This window comes from Ambystoma mexicanum, chromosome 3q, assembly GCF_040938575.1.
Source record: "Ambystoma mexicanum isolate Mex_15411 chromosome 3q, UKY_AmexF1_1, whole genome shotgun sequence".
NCBI classification, from domain to species: domain Eukaryota; kingdom Metazoa; phylum Chordata; class Amphibia; order Caudata; family Ambystomatidae; genus Ambystoma; species Ambystoma mexicanum.
The window spans coordinates 918745158-918764710 of record NC_090926.1 but is presented as its reverse complement, the minus strand read 5'-3'; the positions used below and the strand labels follow the sequence as shown (position 1 = coordinate 918764710).

The 19553-nt window shown below is 44.1% G+C and overlaps 1 protein-coding gene across 1 annotated transcript in view; it reads left to right on the top strand.

Moving 5' to 3' along the window:
• LOC138583114 (actin-related protein 2/3 complex subunit 1A-B-like) overlaps nt 1-19553 on the top strand; it is a 388531-nt gene that overhangs the window by 307023 nt on the left and 61955 nt on the right. The window lies entirely within an intron of this gene.

Sequence of the window (19553 nt, the reverse complement as noted above, 5' to 3'; positions counted from 1 at the left end):
GCTCTGCTTTGCGTTTGTCAGGGAAATCAGTGTGTGAGGCCTTTCCCTGTGTTTTGAGCCTTTCCAATGTCGTCCATTCATTTCAATGAAGCTGTGGCTTCCATCTTTATTTTCATGGCTGTTCATCTCTGTTGCTTTTATGTTTTTAGGCTTCTGCAAGCAGTTGATGTGTGTTCTTTTGCAACTAGCTAATGCCTCTATGTATGTGTTCAGCCATGTCACCTCTTCATGATTACTTTGATGATGTCATCCAGTGATGGTCTGTGGTAAGTTGTTTTAGGAAATACTTTTGCCCCTTACTTTCTACATTGGAACCACATGTAGTAGCAGGAGCAGCCAAGAGACTCTTCATTTTTCCCTAATAATAGTTTTTGAAGTCATTAGAGTGTGAGAATTAGAGTAGGTTTTGACACAGGACAGTGGACATTATTTTAGACACCCTGACAAAGACGTGTCCACTATTTATTTTTGTTGAGGTAGGAAACCCCTTAATGGTCTTGGGACAAGTGAGGTGTTTTTCTCACCCCCTTTATTATTTAAATAAAAGTAATTGTGAACCACTCACACCTGTGTTCGTCTCCTAACCCTGCCCATCATATATGGTGTCAGTCGTGGGATGTGACCTGGCTGACATAAACCAGGGAGTCCATGTAAACTGTAACCCCAAAAACTACTATCCTAGGAAAGGAAATGACCCACATTTTCTTTTCCCACATTATGTTGATTACCCAAGAGAATAAGACTGACCAACCCCATTCCCCATTCCCAGGGGATAGGACCACAAGGATAAGAGCAAGGTAAGAATCAGCATCTGCTCCCAGCTGGATATTATTTAAATAAAAGTAATTGTGAACCACTCACGCCTGTGTTCTTCTCCTTACTCCACCCCATCACAGGTGTCACCTTGCAGCATGACAAGATAAGCATAAGCACCTACCATTGCTTCACCCACTGGCCTGTCAGTTCATGTACATTGTTTTCTCCCTTGCAAAGCCAGATATCCCCTTCCATTACCCCACCTTACCTCTTCACTCTACACTACTTTGCCATTGCTTTCCTTGCACACTACTCCATTGCTTCCCATGTAGGTTTAAACTACTAGCACCCTCACAAACACATGCAGGATGTAACACAATATGTAAAAACCACATTACCTAAGTAAATGTTTACATTCCAATTTTTCAGCTGATTCCAAAATACATCTCAGGGAATTCTTACACTGCACCGTATAAATCACCCTTTCTCCTGTAAACAATGCAAACGCCTGGTGGCAAAGTATAGAGTTAAAGAGAACGGAAACAGACGAACACTGATAGAGCACAGTTTTCGTCTTTATGACCTGGTGGCTAGGATTGTGGCACCAGAGATGAGACTGACTGACAGGCAGGAAGGAGGTGTAATCCTGTAGATGCTACAGAAATGGCAAGTGATTAGAGGTAGGCTTGAGATGGCAAAGCGAGCTGAGGAGCAAGACATTCAAAGGAGGAATCAAGTTGGCATTTGCTGTTGGAGGTCAGACACAGAGCCAGTGAAGGACAGCGATGAAAAGGCGAATCCAAGAACTAATGCAAGTGAAGTGTGGTGCCCTCTGGAAAGCGGAGTACAATGCCAAAGTGCAATCAAAAAGCAAGAGGCTGGACTCCAGTAAACCTTCTGCATTACGGGAAAAGAAACTAGCACTAACCATAGTAAGTGAAAAACGGAACCGTAGGAGACAGTATACGCTTGCAAAGCACGGCTAAGTCAGACAAAGACGTGAGAGTCAGAGAACCACACCAAAGCTGATAGAAGAATATAAGAGACTAAACAAACTCTGACAAAAGATTTTTCCTTCAAATAAAAACTTTGAAACTTAATCTTTTTGATACCAGTGATTTTTATTTTTGTAATCCACCAGAGTTTCCAATAATCATTTGAATATATTATACGCTTGTTTAATATCACTGAGGAAACATTTACTGCTAATACCTTCTACTTTTTACTTAGTTTGTATCTCCTCACTTTAAAAGTATCCACAGTGAAAGCTTCATCACTACGAAAACTGAAATTCTGCTGGTGGGCAGAGTAACCCTCAGGCAACTGCTTTCTCCTGGCTGACTGCGATGGGACCCCTTGAGCAAACAACACAACTTCCATGATCTCACAATCACCTTTAATGTAGATCTGCCATTCATACCCAAAGCTAGGTTGTTAGCCTCCATTTGCAATGGGCGGCATTTGGGCCAATCATCTGCTACCCCTGAAGCTGGTGTTGCAACGCCTGGGCCAGAGTTAGCATGGGCAGCTTGTGGTCGCAGCAGGAAAATTGCTATTTTTTCTAAATTAAGAATGAGTGTGATGGTCTAACTCTACAAGGGTCTCTTGAGAGCTTTGTTGCACTCATCTAGATGATGCACTCACTGAGGCTCAGATTGACCTCATTTTGGTTAAGAGAGTTTGCTTAAATAATAGATGAAGACAAGACCCACCAAGATATATCGGTGAAAAGACGTTAACGGGATGTTATGGCTGCACAACTATATCTCACGTCCCTACATGCACTCTTCATACCCACACACATTACATGACACATGACATCACAGATGGCATCATTGATGACATAACTGATGGCCTCACCAATCTATTAACATCCTAACAGATGGTTTGTTTTCAAGATATTACAGCCAACATATCCGGTGTGGCAGGTATGCCTCTCATGTACAAGGCCATGTTTCACAGAAGGTACCTCTGCTAAGACAAACTATCTAATGAATTTCTGTTGAGAAAATAGCAACCTTTCAATGCATCACCATAGTCAATAGCTACACCATGGTGGATGCAGTTAAATTATACGTATAGGCCTATCAAAACTCTGAGTAAGGTTAAACCTGTAGACAAGGGCTACATATACATCAAGCATTAGGTAAGCATCTGGATATAGAGAGGGAGCTTAGAGCATTGAGTAAAATGAATACAATGATCAGAGCATGCGTCATTTTGAGAGCCAAATTTATTGTGTAGCATCTTTGCATAGTTTTTTTTAAAGTGTCACCATGTGCATATGATGTATTTGGTGATGTCAACTATGATGAACATTGTAATGTCATTGACAACGCCAGTTGCGATGTCATCTGTGATGTCATGTAGGTATGAGCAGTACACGCTTATGCAGCAACCTCAATTTCTCTTTAACTGTGTTTTTGTACTGAATTTCACAGGTTTTTCTTAGGACAACTTAATGATAATGTCCTTTTAACAGCGTTTTTTTAACTAAATTTCGATTTTCTTTTTTTTAAACTGAAGATGTTTCATGATGTTCCAGCACTGTTTGCAAGTTATTAAAAATTCCTATTTAACACATATGAAAGAACTATAACATTCCTTTAACAAACTTATCTTTCAAAGGGAACATTTCTGTGTGTCACTTTCACCAGCACATGATGGGGATGCAAGTTACGGATGAATTGCCTTGGGCATAAGGTACAGGTAAACTCCAGGTCAGTGGCCACTATGACCCCATAATGGGACAGTGGGCCATGGCCACAATCCCTGGGACATGGGCTTCAACTATGTTGCAGGCCCCACCAAACAACCTACAATAGACATTGGTCCTGAACTGTGGCTAGACCCACTGGCAACCTTAAAACATAGCTGTTCCAAGGCAGCCATGGACAGTGGGCAGATTTACTGTGGCATAGCCATGAACCACCAAATACCCACCTTGCATTTAAATGTCCTCCTACCACCAACAAGTGGTGGTAGGGGGACACTGGCATGCACGATGGGTCTTCTGAAATGCCCTATACATGGGCCTCGCCACTTATCAAATGAAAAGGATGGAAACACGTCCCGAATACCACAGATAGGCTGCATTTAAATGTTTTCGTACCCCGCTTTGTTGGTTTTCTGTTAGCATATAGTGAAAGATATTTTTCAGCCGCTTCAGTCAAAAGAATGCTGATTTGACGACGATTCCAGTCTGTGAATTCATGATGAAGTTGGCATCCTAGATGAAGCCTAGATTTTCGTAACTTGATTTTTATAGGAACAATTACTCCAAAGAGTGAGGGAGAGGGGCATTGAGAGTATGTTTCTTCGCGTAACCGAGGGAGACTAAGGACTTGGTTAGTTTTTGGACCATTGAGCTTCAGTCCTTTTTTCCCCAGTTTACTTCTCTATGAATTTCAGTCTGTTTGATAGAGTCACAAATTGGTCTTGTGGGCTCATTATTACCCTTAGGTAAATGTGTATGTCATCAGCTTGGGATTGGATGTGGAATTGGTGTTTGTAATGCAGGTCCATAATTAAAAGTAGAAGAGAGAGACCTGAGGCACTCCACTGTATTTAAGTTGAATTATAGGTTTTCCAGTCGTACACTTTGGTTACCTCAGACAAGAATCACTTCAGTGTGGGAGGCCAGACACGTGGGAGTCATTGGAAAAGAATGGTGTGCTCTACTTTATGAAAGCCCACAAATAGGCTGAGCTCGATCAGCATGGTGAAGGAGCATTGGTCCGGTAGATATAGTAGCTGATGCCTTACTGAGACTTATGCTGTTCAGTGTTGTGTGTTGGGAGCTGAGTCCTCACCAGTCTGTGTCCCATGTCCGACCCTGCAATATCATAACCCATTGACATACGCAATGTCTTCGAAACATTTTTCACAGACAAGATAGATAAGACAGCAAATTGATAGCACCAAACACACCACAGACAAATGAAAGGAAAGCATGCGATCAGCACGAATGAAAGGAAAGCAGACAGAGAGAAAATGTGCAAGCGGCACAAAGCAAGAGGACAGAATTAAACGTGCAGATAGCAGAGACGTCATTTAGGGGTCGCCAGAGGTCGCAACTGTGACCTCTGAGGTCTCCCTTGCGACCTCTGTGGTCTCCCTTGCAACCTCTTAAAAGACTTTTTTTTTAAAAACAATTTTTTTTTTGTAATGCAAGCTCATGGGCTGTGGCTCTTTACTTCTGGGGTGGCTGGCTTTCTTGTTCAGGCCCCTTGAAAAAAAGAAGAAAAATAAAAACAGGAGTGCCAAAAGTCTAACACTTTCAGCACTGACCCTAAATAAAAAAAGAATAAAGGATAGGAATACCAAATAATGTGTCTTTCTGGAATTCTATACAATATTTGCTAGGCTCATTAAATGTTTATTTCAGGCACACTTCAGGGGGTGAGTCACTGATTTAGTCTGTTCTTAAATGCCTCACTCAGCCTTTCATCCTTCTGAGGTCGATAAATGAGTACCAACACAGGTTGGGTGATATTGGATGTATATTTTTTCTAGATAAAGCGCTTAAGCGTAAGTGCTATATAATGACACTATCTTTATCATTTGGTCATGGACGTCTGCTTGCATACACAGTAATTTGGTAATATGAGCCTATACACACTGATCTTAACGATACATATGGCGATACATTCTTGTATGAAATGTACATCACATAGTGATATCGTAGCTATATTTTTCGCAGTGTACAATGCTATGGGATGTCACTTCCTGTTTTGACAACGGGTGAAATGTGTTCCATCGCTACCCGCAATATCACTTTGGGGCGGGGTCAAATGACATCACTTCCTGTGATGTCATCGGGGGTCAAGGGTCGTGTGATGTCAATTCCGCTACCTCTGGCATTTTGGTGAAATGACGTCCCTGGCAGATAGCACAAGCATAAAGAAAGAAAAGAAGTTAAAGGTACAAACAGCGCAAAGGAAGAGAAAATAATTAAGAGCTTGTAAACAGCCTGAAGAGGAAAAAGAAACAGAGTGTGAATGACAGAATGTGAAAGAAGGAAAACATGCAAGAGGCATAAGAAAGGAGAGAAACAGTTTAGAAAAAAGACGGTGCAAGAAACCTGGAAAGAAAGTTAAGGCCTGTGTATGAAAGACACGGCAGGAACACTAACAGAGAAAGACAGAGAGCCGAGGATGAGACTGAGTGTCAAAGCGGTCACGCATAGGAGGAAGCAAAACTATGCATTCTCGAAAGTCTCTGATACAGTCCCAGTATCAAAAGGACCAGCAGCTCCACTTGAGAAAGGTGAAGTGGGAGCAACATTCTTAAAGAGATTGTTTTGACCCAAGGAGAAGATATGTGCTTGTTAACTTTTTGATGAACTTTTACACCAGAGGGGCCCACGCTTGGAGAAGGGAACCCTGAGAGGCCTAAAGCAACTATGTGCTTTCAGAAGCTTGGGGAAGGGAGTCCAGGCGGGCCTGAGAGTTTTTGTGAACCAAGTTGCTTTGACACTACCAGAACCTTGCCAGGAAAACACCAAGGGCATTTTTAAGTTGAACTATCTTTGTACTGGCATTGCCAATCCTGACAATAGGTCTACCTGAATCTAGTCCTGGATATATTTTCTTTGGGACACTATTATACTTTTAGAGAAACCCTGCACAACATTTGTTTCCTGAGTGAGGCAAGCATAGGTTTGACACAGACAGTTTTTGTTTTGGGACTTAGAGACCTTGACTATCCTTAGAAACATCAGTTGAGGGAAAACCCAAATTAGAGATAGGGCAAGTTAGGCATTATACCAACCCAAACATCCTTAATAAAGGTTTCTGAACTGTTATCTCTTGTGTCTTTGCCTCTCTTGATACCATGCCTGTCTAACAGCTGCTATAATGGCTGCAGGGTAGTGGTCATCTGAGATTGTTCATGGTATGGGCCACTGAAGCAGCAGGAAGAAGCAGTGACGTGTTCTTCTGAGAAACCAAAGCCATCTGCTGTGGTGTCTTCTTGGTCGGATTCTTGTGGTGGTGGTGGACTAGACCCCAGGTTAGTCAAGATGATTGATATAATACTTTTTATTATCTTTTCTGGGAAGAAGGAGGCTAAGCACTGGAGTGGATGATGCTGTGTTTTGGCATGAGCCAAACAAATGCACCACTTTGAACAACTACATTGGGTTATTGATGCAGTTTTTATTCGACCAGAGATGTAATCTTTTTTTGGCATCGGAGAATGCTGCCTAATATGGCGATGTTGCATGTTTGAGCAAAGATGCACATTGAGGTCCTTTGTTTTCTACCAGATTGTTTCCAGGTTGCAGAATCTGTTTCTGAGATCCTGCTTTTTTTGTTGCTGTGCTGGCTTTGCCACACTTTTACAGTGAACAGGATTCCATAGTGTAGACTATACTGCTTGACAGGACTCTGAAGGATGGGTCTGCCTGAGTCTAGGTGGAATTCTGCTAAGTTTCCTCCTGGGGAATCCTTGAGATGATTAGATGGGAGTTTTATTGGTGTTAACCAGGTGCATTCTTTGTGGATCTTAACAATGTATGGCGTGTTGGTAGATTAATGTATAGGGTGACCAGATTTCCAAATTAAAAAGCCAGGACATGCAACCAACATAGAATTCTACAGTGGCTACCAAGACTACACTTCAGTAGTGGGAAAGTCGGCATGTGGAGTGTAGGGGAGGAGATTCCAGACATTCTCCAGAATATAAACTGTGCAACTTGGGTCTGACTGTTAATATGTTCAAAATAAAGGAGGTTTTGCTTTATGTGTGGCCTTCCTATGAAGTCATTTCCAAAGCATGATATGCGGTGCAATCAGTTAATGCATGGGGATATTAATCGCAAGGTTGGGGGTTGCATCCTACCCTAGGCTGCAGACATATGTTCCAGGTTGGCTGAGAATTGTTCAAAAAAGCTGTTCAAAAGACCACATCTAGTGATTTCCTGCAGGGTATCGCTAACCCTCCTTTAGGCCCAAAGGTTCTATCCGCCTAGGAGAGGAAGCAGTTGTTAGGGATTAAATTGCCAAAGTTAGGGGTGGAAAAGTCTGTGAACAAAGTTTCTTTCATGAGAATTATGTCTAGTTCTTTGGTGGCGATGAGGTCATGGATTTCATGGACTTTAATGGATTATCTGGTACTGATGTCACAGCTGAGTGATGCATGTGTGACATCATTGGCCTTGGCATCTTTGGCCGGCTTGTTGGGCAGTCTATTAATGTCTTATGGCACAGGGAGTAGTCCACAGGGCCCTTTATGGTGCATTCACTAGGTGGCGGGGGTAGGAACGGTATCTTCTGAAGGGAACAATGTTCATTCATCGCCTGTTTGTTTCACAGAGTTTTTTTCAAAATGATTTTTTGTCAGAAAAAAGTAATCAGAAAAAATGTTGGGGGGGCGGGTTAATGCATTATATGGGGTAATGGGGTGGGAGGATAGGGAATAAATAAAAGGGGTGGGGGCTTTGGAGGGTTTACCCCAACCCACCAAATACAAAACAATTAAAATTCAATGAGATAAATTCCGCCAAAAAATGCCAGCAAGGAACTCAGTGGAAATAAATGGGGATGAATGAACATAAAACCCTTGTGAAGGCTGAGGAGTGACATCTGTATGGAAGTTCTAGGGGCATGGCATACAGAGTTGAACAGAGACTTGCCTTGTCTTTGTCTCCCCTTTGTTATGTGATTCAGGGCTGGCACACCCTGGGGTGTTTGTAAAAGAGGGGGAATCTCTCAGTTCACAGTCCCTGTTGTAAGGGATTTCAATCAGGCACACACCCAAGTCTCACCTAGCATGTGCACAATGAAACCCTTATTATTTTTGTCTATAAGTTCAATATTCTGAATTAATACCACTCATATCACACCTGTCTCAAAATAACCCAAGGTCACACTGAACCAGGAATCAGGCTACCTTGTAAAGGTAAAGATTTATTTTATTATTTAATATTCAAATCACACATATGTTTAATATCTATATATGTATGGGACAGCAATCACCAAGGGGTGACAATACAATTCAAAAATAAGCAAGCAATTGATTCACTTATACTAATGCAGAATAGAAATACATGAAAAAGAACAATTTTGTTTTGTGCACAGATAGCGTTAAAGTCAATAGTTCCCCCTGCAAAGTACTGAAGTACAAATGAGCAATCCTACACAAATGTGAGTAATCAGCAGGTATTCAGGAATGAAAGACAAGGTCTAGAGTTTATAGGCAATCTTCCCTCCCCCCAACAAGAGAGAAAACCGTTTTTGGCAAATGACACTTTTAAACTGACAGGTGACAACTGTTTTGTAAAATAATGCAAAAGGGTGCAAAAATTGATAGAATTTCGAGGAAAGCAACACTAAACGAATCCTAACACACATGAGCTACAAGATAAACAACAGGACACACTTTAGATCGGGATGGGATGGAAGAAGCACTTTGAAATGGGAAACAAACACGTGTAAACTTTTGAACTTTGCAAATTCGCGACAAACTTTTACTATGTGACATTGAAGAAAAACAGGTCAAATACACTGTTTTTAGTTGTGGAGGTAGCTAAGGGTTTTAGGTATCAGTGAAAGTTAAAATTTATTTTCTATCTATAAAACTGAAGAAGTTAGGGGGGTTTTAATGAGAGGCGTTTTTGCAAAAAATATGCATGAAAATGACAAACAGACATTTTATTTAAATATGACAGAGAAGTTTTATTACACTATATTAATGCCTATGAAAAAGAGAATGCCACACAGGAATCAGTTATTCACGGCCGCTCATAACTCTTCATGTGTGATACTGTAGTTTCTGTTCTGTTTGGGAATTACTTTAATTAATCAAAATCACTAAGGAGTTATGGTTTTGTAACACAGATGAGAATAATCAGCACCAGAAGGATTCTAACAATACTAGGGTTCTGAATTTAAAGATGGGATGGGTTGAAATTGGGATGGTATAATGCAGATATACTATGGGTCACTGTTTTTCCTATTATACTTACAGTCCTTGTAATTAAATAGGACCGTCAGCTCTGGTCGTTGGGTCAGATCAGGTTTACCGTGCGCAGGGCACCTCTGGAGGGATTGGATCAGCGGCGCGGTTCTGGTCAATTTTGGACTGCACCTCAGCCTGGATTTGGAAGGGCCCTTCTGATCACTGGACACGGCAGATTACAGGATGCAAGTTTCAGCTGGCAAGCCTTAATGGTAGTAAGCCAAGCTGAATCAGAATTATTCTTTTAAGTTTTGGATGTTTGGAATTGGGTCAAGCTAGCAAGAGTTCAGCAATGCTAAGTCTGGATTCTGCAAAGAATTCTGGAGTCAGCTGCAAGATGAAGAGTTCTGGAACAAGGTGCTGCGCGGACATCTGGATGGGTTCTGGAAGCAGTGTGTGTTATGTGTTGTGAAGTTCCTATATTTATACTGTCAAAGCCATACCCCAGTTTATGGCGTGGGCACATTTTCAAAAACACACCCCCATGGCTGTGAGTGACTGCAGGCACATGCTTTGTCCTGGTTGGCGGTCTGAACAGAGCTGACATCTTTCTGATGCGATTTAGGAACTCCCACAAGGATTTTGACCACAATTTAGCTTTCCCATAAATACACATTTTTACAATTATGCCCTCTACTCAAATCAGACATATGCATTACATTTTTTATGGTTTATCCTGGCGACCGATTCCCATCTCTGCGAGTGCTGTCTTTCTCATTCTATGGGATTTCATCAATTTTAATCATAACAGTTCGGATGAATAATTTCTAATTCGGTACATCTCTGGGTGCTTATCAGTGGATCATGTACATACAATCTTAGGCTTGCAACATTAATAGTTCTGGTACCATAAGGATTTTTCGTAACTCTGGTTCCTTAAATGGTACAGATTTCATCAATGTCTTTAAAGCGTTGGCCTAAAATGAGGTTAACATCTACCAATTTTAAAATGTGTACTCCTTCAGGTTGCACAGTTAAAAAGTTGCAAACTTAACCCCAAATACAGACTTAAACACCAAGAAGTTCAGGGTCTTTTCTTTGTACCTCCCCTTCAAGGCAACAGCTGTCAGTTCCCTTTGATTAGGGTCAGGTGTAGAGGGAAGCATCCTGTCCCTCCCCTTCCTGGAGAGGGAAGCTCCTCTGTAGAGATCAGTTGGGCAGCTTGCCATTGTGCTTGGCTCAGCCAGAGAGGAAGGTCTGGGCTCTCTTTGTTTTCATTATGCGGGAACCATTAAGCAGCCATTAGCCTCCCTGTAGCAACGGAGTGTCAAGCAGAAATGTGAATCTTTGTCCAATTTAGTACTTTCTTGGCCTTCTTCCTCCCCACTCTCCTCACCTGAGAAGTTGAATTCCAAGTCTTCAAAGTTGAGATTCCTTCATGTAAGGTAATCCTTCCCTCTCTTTTGCGGGGTGAGCCTGCCACGAGAGGAAGCCACAGTGACCACTGGGTAATCAGCAGTCCTGTGGCCCCGTTCCCACGGTCAGACAGGTAAAGGGAAAAAGCCAAAAGTCAGAAAAATCTCTTGTTTGCAGTGACAGAGTTCCACAAGGTAGGCGAATAAACAAAGGAGTGAAGTCCGGTCAATGAGGATCCAATCACAGAGCGGAGGAGGGCTCCAAAATCAAGAGAGGTTGTTGAGGCACATGCAGGACTCTGATAGCAGAGGCAAAGGAAAAAGGCAAGGGCAAGCAGCGAAAGCACCGGCAGAGCGAGGAAGAAGGCAAACAGAGAGCAGAATGGCAGAGAGAGAGATCGAGGTTCGGAATGCCACCAGCAGAGCGTATCCGACAGAAGAACAGGTGGCTGCGAAATAGCCGAGAGCGGAAAACAGTGTCTTATCCAAAGGTGAGCGAAAGGCTAAACTAAGGGGGTTGCAACGCAACGGTCGCCGGAAGTGTGGTGGATAAATACCTCCCGGCGGCCGCCCAGGGTGCAACAACTAGACCCGTACTGTGAGCGAGGGTAGAGACGTGCCGAAACTAACGATGCACTCTTCTGTGAAGCCGCCAATAAGGAAGTAACTGCCATCCGGCATGGCGGATGACAGTATGCCCCCCTCCAGTGCGAAGGGCCCCGGGTTTACTAGGGTTTAACCGATTAAACCGGCTCAACAACCTGGGGGCATGGACATAAAAAGCCGGTTCCCAAGAGTCCTCCGACTCCGGTTACCCTTTCCATGAAACCAAGTATTCCAAGCGTCCCCGGTAATAACGTGAATCCGAATAGCCGAGACCTCATATTCGTCCTTCTTGTCGTTGGAACGGGCAAAAGTCTGACTGGGTATAGATCTCTGTTAAGTGTCTGGCACAAAATGTTTGAGGAGAGAAGAGTGAAAAACCGGATGGATACGACAGAGATGAGAAGGAAGGTCCAGTATGTAGGAAACAGGGTTGATCTTCGAGAGTATAGAAAAAGGACCCAAGAAACGGGGAGAAAGTTTGCAGGGATAAACCCATTTGGGCAAGTACTTGGTAGAGAGCCATACTATGTCACCTTTCTCCCAATTTGGGCAGTTCCGACGATGCTTGTCAGCCTGGTCCTTGTTCTGTTTCCTACTTCTTTCTAAGCACTGTCTGACGGAGTGGTGTGTCTCTCGGATAGACTGAAGGACAGCTTCAGCAGTAGGCGAATTGTTGGGAACCGGAAGATTGGGAAGAAAGGATTTGGGATATACACCATAGGTACAGTAAAATGGAGTGTGACTGGTAGCAGAATGCTTTAAGTTATTATATGTGAATTCCACCGTTGGCAATAAGGAAACCCAGTTATCCTGGTATTTGTTGCTGTAACATCTTAGATACTGCTCTTAAGTAGCATTCAGCCATTCCGTCTGGCCGTTAGACTGTGGGTGACCCCCTGAAGACAGTGCCCTTTCAATTCCAACCCGAGTACAGAGGGCCTTCCAGAAATTTGAGATGTATTGGCTTCCTCGATCAGAAATGATCTTATCCGGAAGGCCGTGTAGACGGAATATGTCTTGAGCAAAGGTTTCTGCCATCTCAGTAGCCATGGGTAATCCTGGCAGAGGAGAAAAGTGAGCCAACTTGTTAAAAGCATTGATCGTCACCATAATGCAGGTACAGGAATTTGAAACAGGTAAGTCGACTATAAAGTCCGTTGAAATCAGACCCCAAGGACGGGTAGGCATTTCACACTGAGTAAGCAGTCCTAACGTTTTGCCGGAAGGATATTTGGTGGTAGCACAAACCGGGCATGCCTTGAGATAATCTCTTACGTCCTTCCTGAGCCCAGGCCAAAAGAACGATTGTGCCACAAGTTCAGTGGTGTTCTGCAGTCCTCTGTGACCTGCAATAGGCGGATCGTGACACCAGCTGATCACCTTTCGTCGCCATATACCGGAAGGGATGTAAAGGCGATTATCATGAAAAATCAAGCCGTCCTTTTCGGTGTAGTCCATGCCTTCCTGATGTAATAGAAGTGGCCTTGCGGTTGTCAGGGCAGTCTTAATCTCCTGGAAAAAAGTTGCTCTAAGACTCAGTATCTTGTTTCTTTGGAACATGCGTTCCATGGAAGGGGTATCTCCCTCGCCGGTAGTATTTTTTCTAGATAAGGCATCGGCTACTTTGTTGTTTGTACCAGGCAGGTAGGTGATGAGAAAGTTGTATTGTGCGAAGAAGTAAGCCCACCGGGCTTGTCTTGAATTAACGCACTCCATATTTTGGAAGACTCGTAAGTTCTTATGATCAGTGCGAATGAGAAACTGGTGACGAGATCCCATGAGTAAGTGTCGCCATTCTTCACCAGCCTGATTGATAGCGAGCAACTCTTTCTCCAGAACAGAATAGTTAAGTTGACTGGCTGATAGTGTTTTAGAAAGGCATGCTACTGGATGTACTAAACCATCGCAAGTTTGAAGGAGAACCGCTCCTATGGCAGAAGCTGAGGCATCTGTCTCAACTATGAACTCTCGATCTTGGTCAGGGTGACGAAGAATGGGAGCGGAACAAAACATCTTCTTTAGCTGATCAAAACTCTGTTCTGCCTCTGAAGACCATTTGAAAACACCTGTACTCTTCTTTAATAGTTTGGTGATGGGAAGAACAATCTCTGAGAAATTGTGAATGAATCTCCTATAGAAGTTAGACAGACCCAGAAATCTCTGAACTTCTTTGACACTGGTAGGTGAAGACCACTCAAGTATAGCTGAAACTTTGCTAGGATCCATGGAGATACCGTCTTCCGAGAGAATATACCCAAAAAAGCAACTGAGGATACTTCAAACACACATTTCTCTGGTTTGACAAAGAGCTGATATTGTTTGAAACGTTCCAGTACTTGTTGTACATGTCGAGTATGGTCTGCTATGTTGGCGGAATAGACCAAAATATCATCCAAGCAAACGATGATAATCACAGAGAGGAGGTCTGAAAACACTAGGTCCATAAACCGCTGAAACACAGCCGGTGCATTAACGAGCCCAAACGGCATGACCTTATACTCGCACAATCCAAAAGCGGTGCGGAAGGCCGTTTTCCACTCGTCACATTGGGCAATGCAAAGTAAATGATAAGCATTCCGAAGGTCTAACTTAGTGAATATCCGTGCACCTTGTACTGCTTCAATGATTTCGGCTATCAAAGGCATGGGGTAACGGTCATGGATAGTAACCTTATTGAGACGACTATAGTCCATGCAGGGTCGGAGTTCCGTGGACCCTCTCTTCTTAATGAAGAATAGAGGCTCCTGCAGGAGACTCTGAAGGCTGAATAAGACCGTTCTGCATGTTCGTCTCCAAGTAGTCTTTGAGAATCTGTCTTTCCACTTGAGTCAAAGAAAACATACGTCCGAAGGGAACCAAAGCATTGGGTTCCAAATCTATCGTGCAATCGTCCGGCCTATGTGGAGGCAAGGTAGCAGGCTTATTTTCCATGAAGACTTCTTGGTACTGAGTACAGTACTGAGGTAAGGCGTGTATACCCACGTGATTGCTTGGGATAGTAGCCAAAGTATGGAAATCGCCTTTATTCACAACAGGGAAGCAATGAAGATGGCAGTACAAGGAGCTGAAACTTAGCTGGTTGTTCGTCCAATTTATCTGAGGATTGTGCTTCCTCAGCCAGGTGATACCGAGGATAATAGGAAAATGGGCAGCTCGTATTATGTCGAACTTAAGGGACTCCGAGTGTTGAGAAATGGTGAGAGTGAGCTCTTCAGTAGTGTGTGTTATGGGTCCCGAAGAAAGAGGTGAATCGTCAACTCCTTCCACTTTGTGATTATGATTACGGACTAGCCTGTGGAGCCCCACCTTCTCTGCCCACAGCGTGTCCACAAAGTTACCCGCTGCACCGCAGTCTAGGAGGGCTAGAGATTCCTCAGATCTTGGGGGTAGATTGATGAGGACTGGAATAACCATCAACCTGGAATTTTCCTGAGCGTTGGGAGCAGTAACAGAGAGCAAAACATAGGGAGTATTTGAATCACAAGATGACCCTCAGAACTGGTGCTGAGGATACTCGTTTCCCTGTCGCTTGGTTGGGACATCCAGGCAATCTTTAAAGAGATGTTGCTCCGAACCACAGTCCCTTCTCTTTTCTTCGTCTTCTTTCTGCTGAGGATAATGGGCCCCTGATGGCTCCGATTTGCATTGGTTCTTCATGGGAGTGAGAGGAGGAGGGCAAAGATGGTCCGGAATCATGAACCTGTGAAGTTGTGCGGTGTCTGCGGCGTTCCAAACGCTGTTCCTGTAGTCAGTACTCCATCTGTAACACCGATGAAAGTAAGTCGGAAAATGTAGGAGGTCAAGCCGACCTAGCGAGCTCATCTTTAATTTCTTCTTTTAAGCCTCTTCTGAATATGGCATACTGTGCTTGCTCTGGCCAGCCTGCACCTGCGGCCAAAGTCTTGAAACGGGAAATATAAGTAAGGACATCAGCAGCTTCTTGTCTAACATCTAACAAGTCTTCGCAGGCTGTGAACGTCAACTCTGGTCGCTCAAAGGTCTGCTTTAACAGTGTTTGGAATCCCGTAAAATCGTGCAAGATAGGGTTTGCACTGGTCACTAATGGAGTGGCTCATGACAGTGAATTGCCTGTCATATTGGTTATCAAAAATCCAACCTTAGATTGATCTGTAGCGAAGGAACGAGGTCTGAAAGTGAAGTACACGATGCAAGCTTCCAGAAATTCCTTTACCTTTTTAGGGGACCGATCAAACTTTCCTGAAGGCAGAGACATAGTAGGTAGCTCAGCCGGGGGAGGGTCCCGTGCTGTAGCTATTTGTTTAAGAATGGCATTCTCAGCTTTCACAGTCTGTAGTTCTTGAGATATTCCTTGAATGGCTTTCCACAGTTCCTGGATTTGCTCCTCTGCCGACATCTTGTCTTGGCGTTGCAAACTGTCAAATTTAGTACTTTCTCGCCCTTCTTCCTCCCCACTCTCCTCACCTGAGAAGTTGAATTCCAAGCCTTCAAAGTTGAGATTCCTTCGTGTAAGGTAATCCTTTTCTCTCTTTTGCGGGGTGAGCCTGCCACGAGAGGAAGCCACAGTGACCGCCTGGTAATCAGCAGTCCTGTGGCCCCGTTCCCGCGGTCAGACAGGTAAAGGGAAAAAGCTGAAAGGCAGAAAAAACCCTTGTTTGCAGTGACAAAGTTCCACAAGGTAGACGAATAAACAAAGGAGTGAAGTCCGGTCAATGAGGATCCAATCGCAGAGCAGAGGAGGGCTCCAAAATCAAGAGAGGTTGTTTAGGCACAAGCAGGACTCTTGTAGCAGAGGCAAAGGAAAAAGGCAAGGGCAAGCGGTGAAAGCGCCGGCAGAGCGAGGAAGAAGGCAAACAGAGAGCAGAATGGCAGAGAGAGAGATTGAGGTTCGGAATGCCGCCAGCAGAGCGTATCTGAGAGAAGAGCAGGTGGCTGCAAGACAGCCGAGAGCGGAAAACAGCGTCTTACCCAAAGGTGAGCGAAAGGCTAAACTAAGGGGTTGCAACGCAACGGTCGCCGGAAGTGTGGTGGATAAATACTTCCCGGCGGCCGCCCAGGGTGCAACAACTAGACCCGTACTGTGAGCGAGGGTAGAGACGTGCCGAAACTAATGATGCACTCTTCCGTGAAGCCGCCAATGCGAAAGTAACCGCCATCCGGCACGGCGGATGACAATCTTCCCAGGCTGGGTTGTCTTATCAGAATTAAATAGTGGATTAGCTCCAGACTGTGTTCCTTTAAATTAAAGTCTTTTCATTTCACATATAACATATACGTACAGTTTATAAGGGATGTGGACATTTTAAAAGTATTAGCCCTTCACAAACATGCTTTAAATAGGCGGATTTTGCAATTTTAATCAGGAAACAGAAACACTTTTAAACTGGGTTTGACAGCTAATTTTCTGATGCAGCTGTCAGTCAGTGAGGCCTGGATTCCTCTGACTGCCTGGAGAATCTATGATTTCAGTACCTTTTTCCCTTCAAGAATTCACTGGAAAAATGGATGAATTTAGCACCAAAACAGCACTTTGAAGGTTGCCATTGATTAGGAAGCTGTATTTAAGGGCATTTTTGGATTTTAACCCACTTTTGTGGCATTGATTCATGTGACAGGTGACAGGAGAGATTCCTGTTTTTACACCCACTTTGCCTGTGTGTGTCAGGGTGTGCAGCTCTTTTGTGGTTTATGAACCATGCGCAGGTTTGCAGATTTGGCGCGCACGGGGGTTATCGCCTCCATTTTTGGCAGTTTTCTTTCCCCATTGGCAAAGGGGTGCAGTGTGGTGCATTGGCATGGACAAAATATTCCACACTGTAGACACCCATCAGAGGACAGGGGGAAGAAGCTGTTGTGGGGGGACCATATTTTCTGAATTCCCTGCATGGGGACTTTCCTGCATATGTTTTTGCTCCTCTGAACCAGCTATGTAAGATGTGAACTGTGGAAGCTGTCCTTCAGTTCCTCTTCTACATCAAAGGTGCTGTCTTTATTCGGGCCCTAGAGAGGATATACAGGCATAGAGTATCTCTCAGTCTTCGTTCTTGTTGCTCTTCTGTTGCTGAGGCAAGGCTTCCTGCTAGGAAGCACCATACATGAGATCCTGCCCACCCATTTTATACGAGTATAGTGATGAGTGTTTAATATGAGACCTACTGGGTAAGAAGGCGAGGGAAGCCACTTGCTGCTTGCTGCCACTTGGGGGAGGAGACCATCGCCACCTACTCAGCTAAGTGAAGGCTGTTCTGACCAACAATTTCAAGTCCGCCCCTTCCACTGTGACCCATGTCCCATCATTCACATTTTTTTTAAAGGGAGCCCCAAGCCCACCCGCTCCACTGCAACACCAGCCCCACCATTTTAACTTAAAAATAGGAAACCCCAAGTCCATCCATACCTTCAACCCTCTCCCAGTCCCTGAGTGGTGCTGCTGGAGGTCATGTGACCCAAAAAGCAAGACCACCTGGGCAAACAGGTGAGGGATGCCACTTGCCTTCTGCCAACGCTTGGGAGAGGACACCACCGCTACACACCCAGGTAAGTGAAGGCTGCTTTGGCCAACAACCATAACAACAAGCCCAGCCCCCTTCCACTGCAACCTCAGCGCCACCATTCTAATTTAAAAAATGAAGCCTCAAGCCCACCCCCTTCACTGTGACCCCAGCTCCACCATTTTAATTAAAAAAGAAGACCCAAGCCCACCCCCTCGATCACCTCCCACCCCCCTCCCCAGGCACTGATTGGTGCTGCTGGGCGTCACACGACCCAAACAGCACTCTTACAGGGCCCTCCCAGGGCAGTCTTGCCCCGGCAGCTAGCAAAGGGCAATGCATAAGGGCGTTTCCTGTTGACATGTTTGCCCTTCAGCTCCCCCTTTCCAGAGGACTACAGAAAAGAAGGTAAGGATCATCACAATATAATTTGGTCCAATGTTGTTCCCGCTGCCTTTGAATTTAACCACACTAGAAATGTACTGAGTTAGTTAACAATTCTTTTGAATTTAGCCACACTAGAAATGTATTGGTTTGGCTTCCACTGTTTCTGAAGCTAACCACACTACGATTGTTATGGTTCCTGGTGCTTTGAATTTAGCCACAAGAGAACTGTACCAACTTGATCCCCACTGCTTTTGAATTTAGCGACACTAGACTGGTACAGATTTAGTCACTGCTGTTTTTTAATCTTGCCACACTAGAATCTGTACTATCTTGGTTTCCCACTGATTTCAATTTTACTGTGTTTGTTAACGCTGCTTTGAATTTAGCCACACTTCAACTATTCTGATTCAGTATCCACTTCTTTTGAATGTAGCCACACTAGAACTCTTATGATTTATTTATTTATTTAGATTTAGTTTAGACGCGCCACCCTGCAAACCATACACCATGAGCTATTGCAAACACACAGCAATACAGAATGAAGAACTGACAATAAAACTACTCGACACCCAGAGATCTCCTGAAGCCAACTAGCCACCCCCTTCTGTTATCCACACCCTCACACCTCTCACGTACTACGTACGCCCAGAGGGATGGCCAAACAACCCACCAGCAAACTTCACACTCCTCTAACCCAATACCTGAAAAGAACAAACAACTCAGACACTGGACGCCACCCTTAAGTACACAACAAGCCCAGTGCACATAACAAAGCAGACCCAGAAAGCTCACACGCACAGATGCCAGTCAACAGATGAACACAAATTCTATCCTACCCCGCTCTCCCTCACTAACCAACCCTACTCACTTTTCTTACAGAGCCACACGAGCGCCTGGAGACCATGCAATTGGCAGCGGTGCGCGGTATAAATCAACATAACATAACATACTGTCGGAGTGATCTTCCCAAGGAAGTGTAACATTGCCAAGAGGCTTATTTAATAAAGAGCATGCAAGC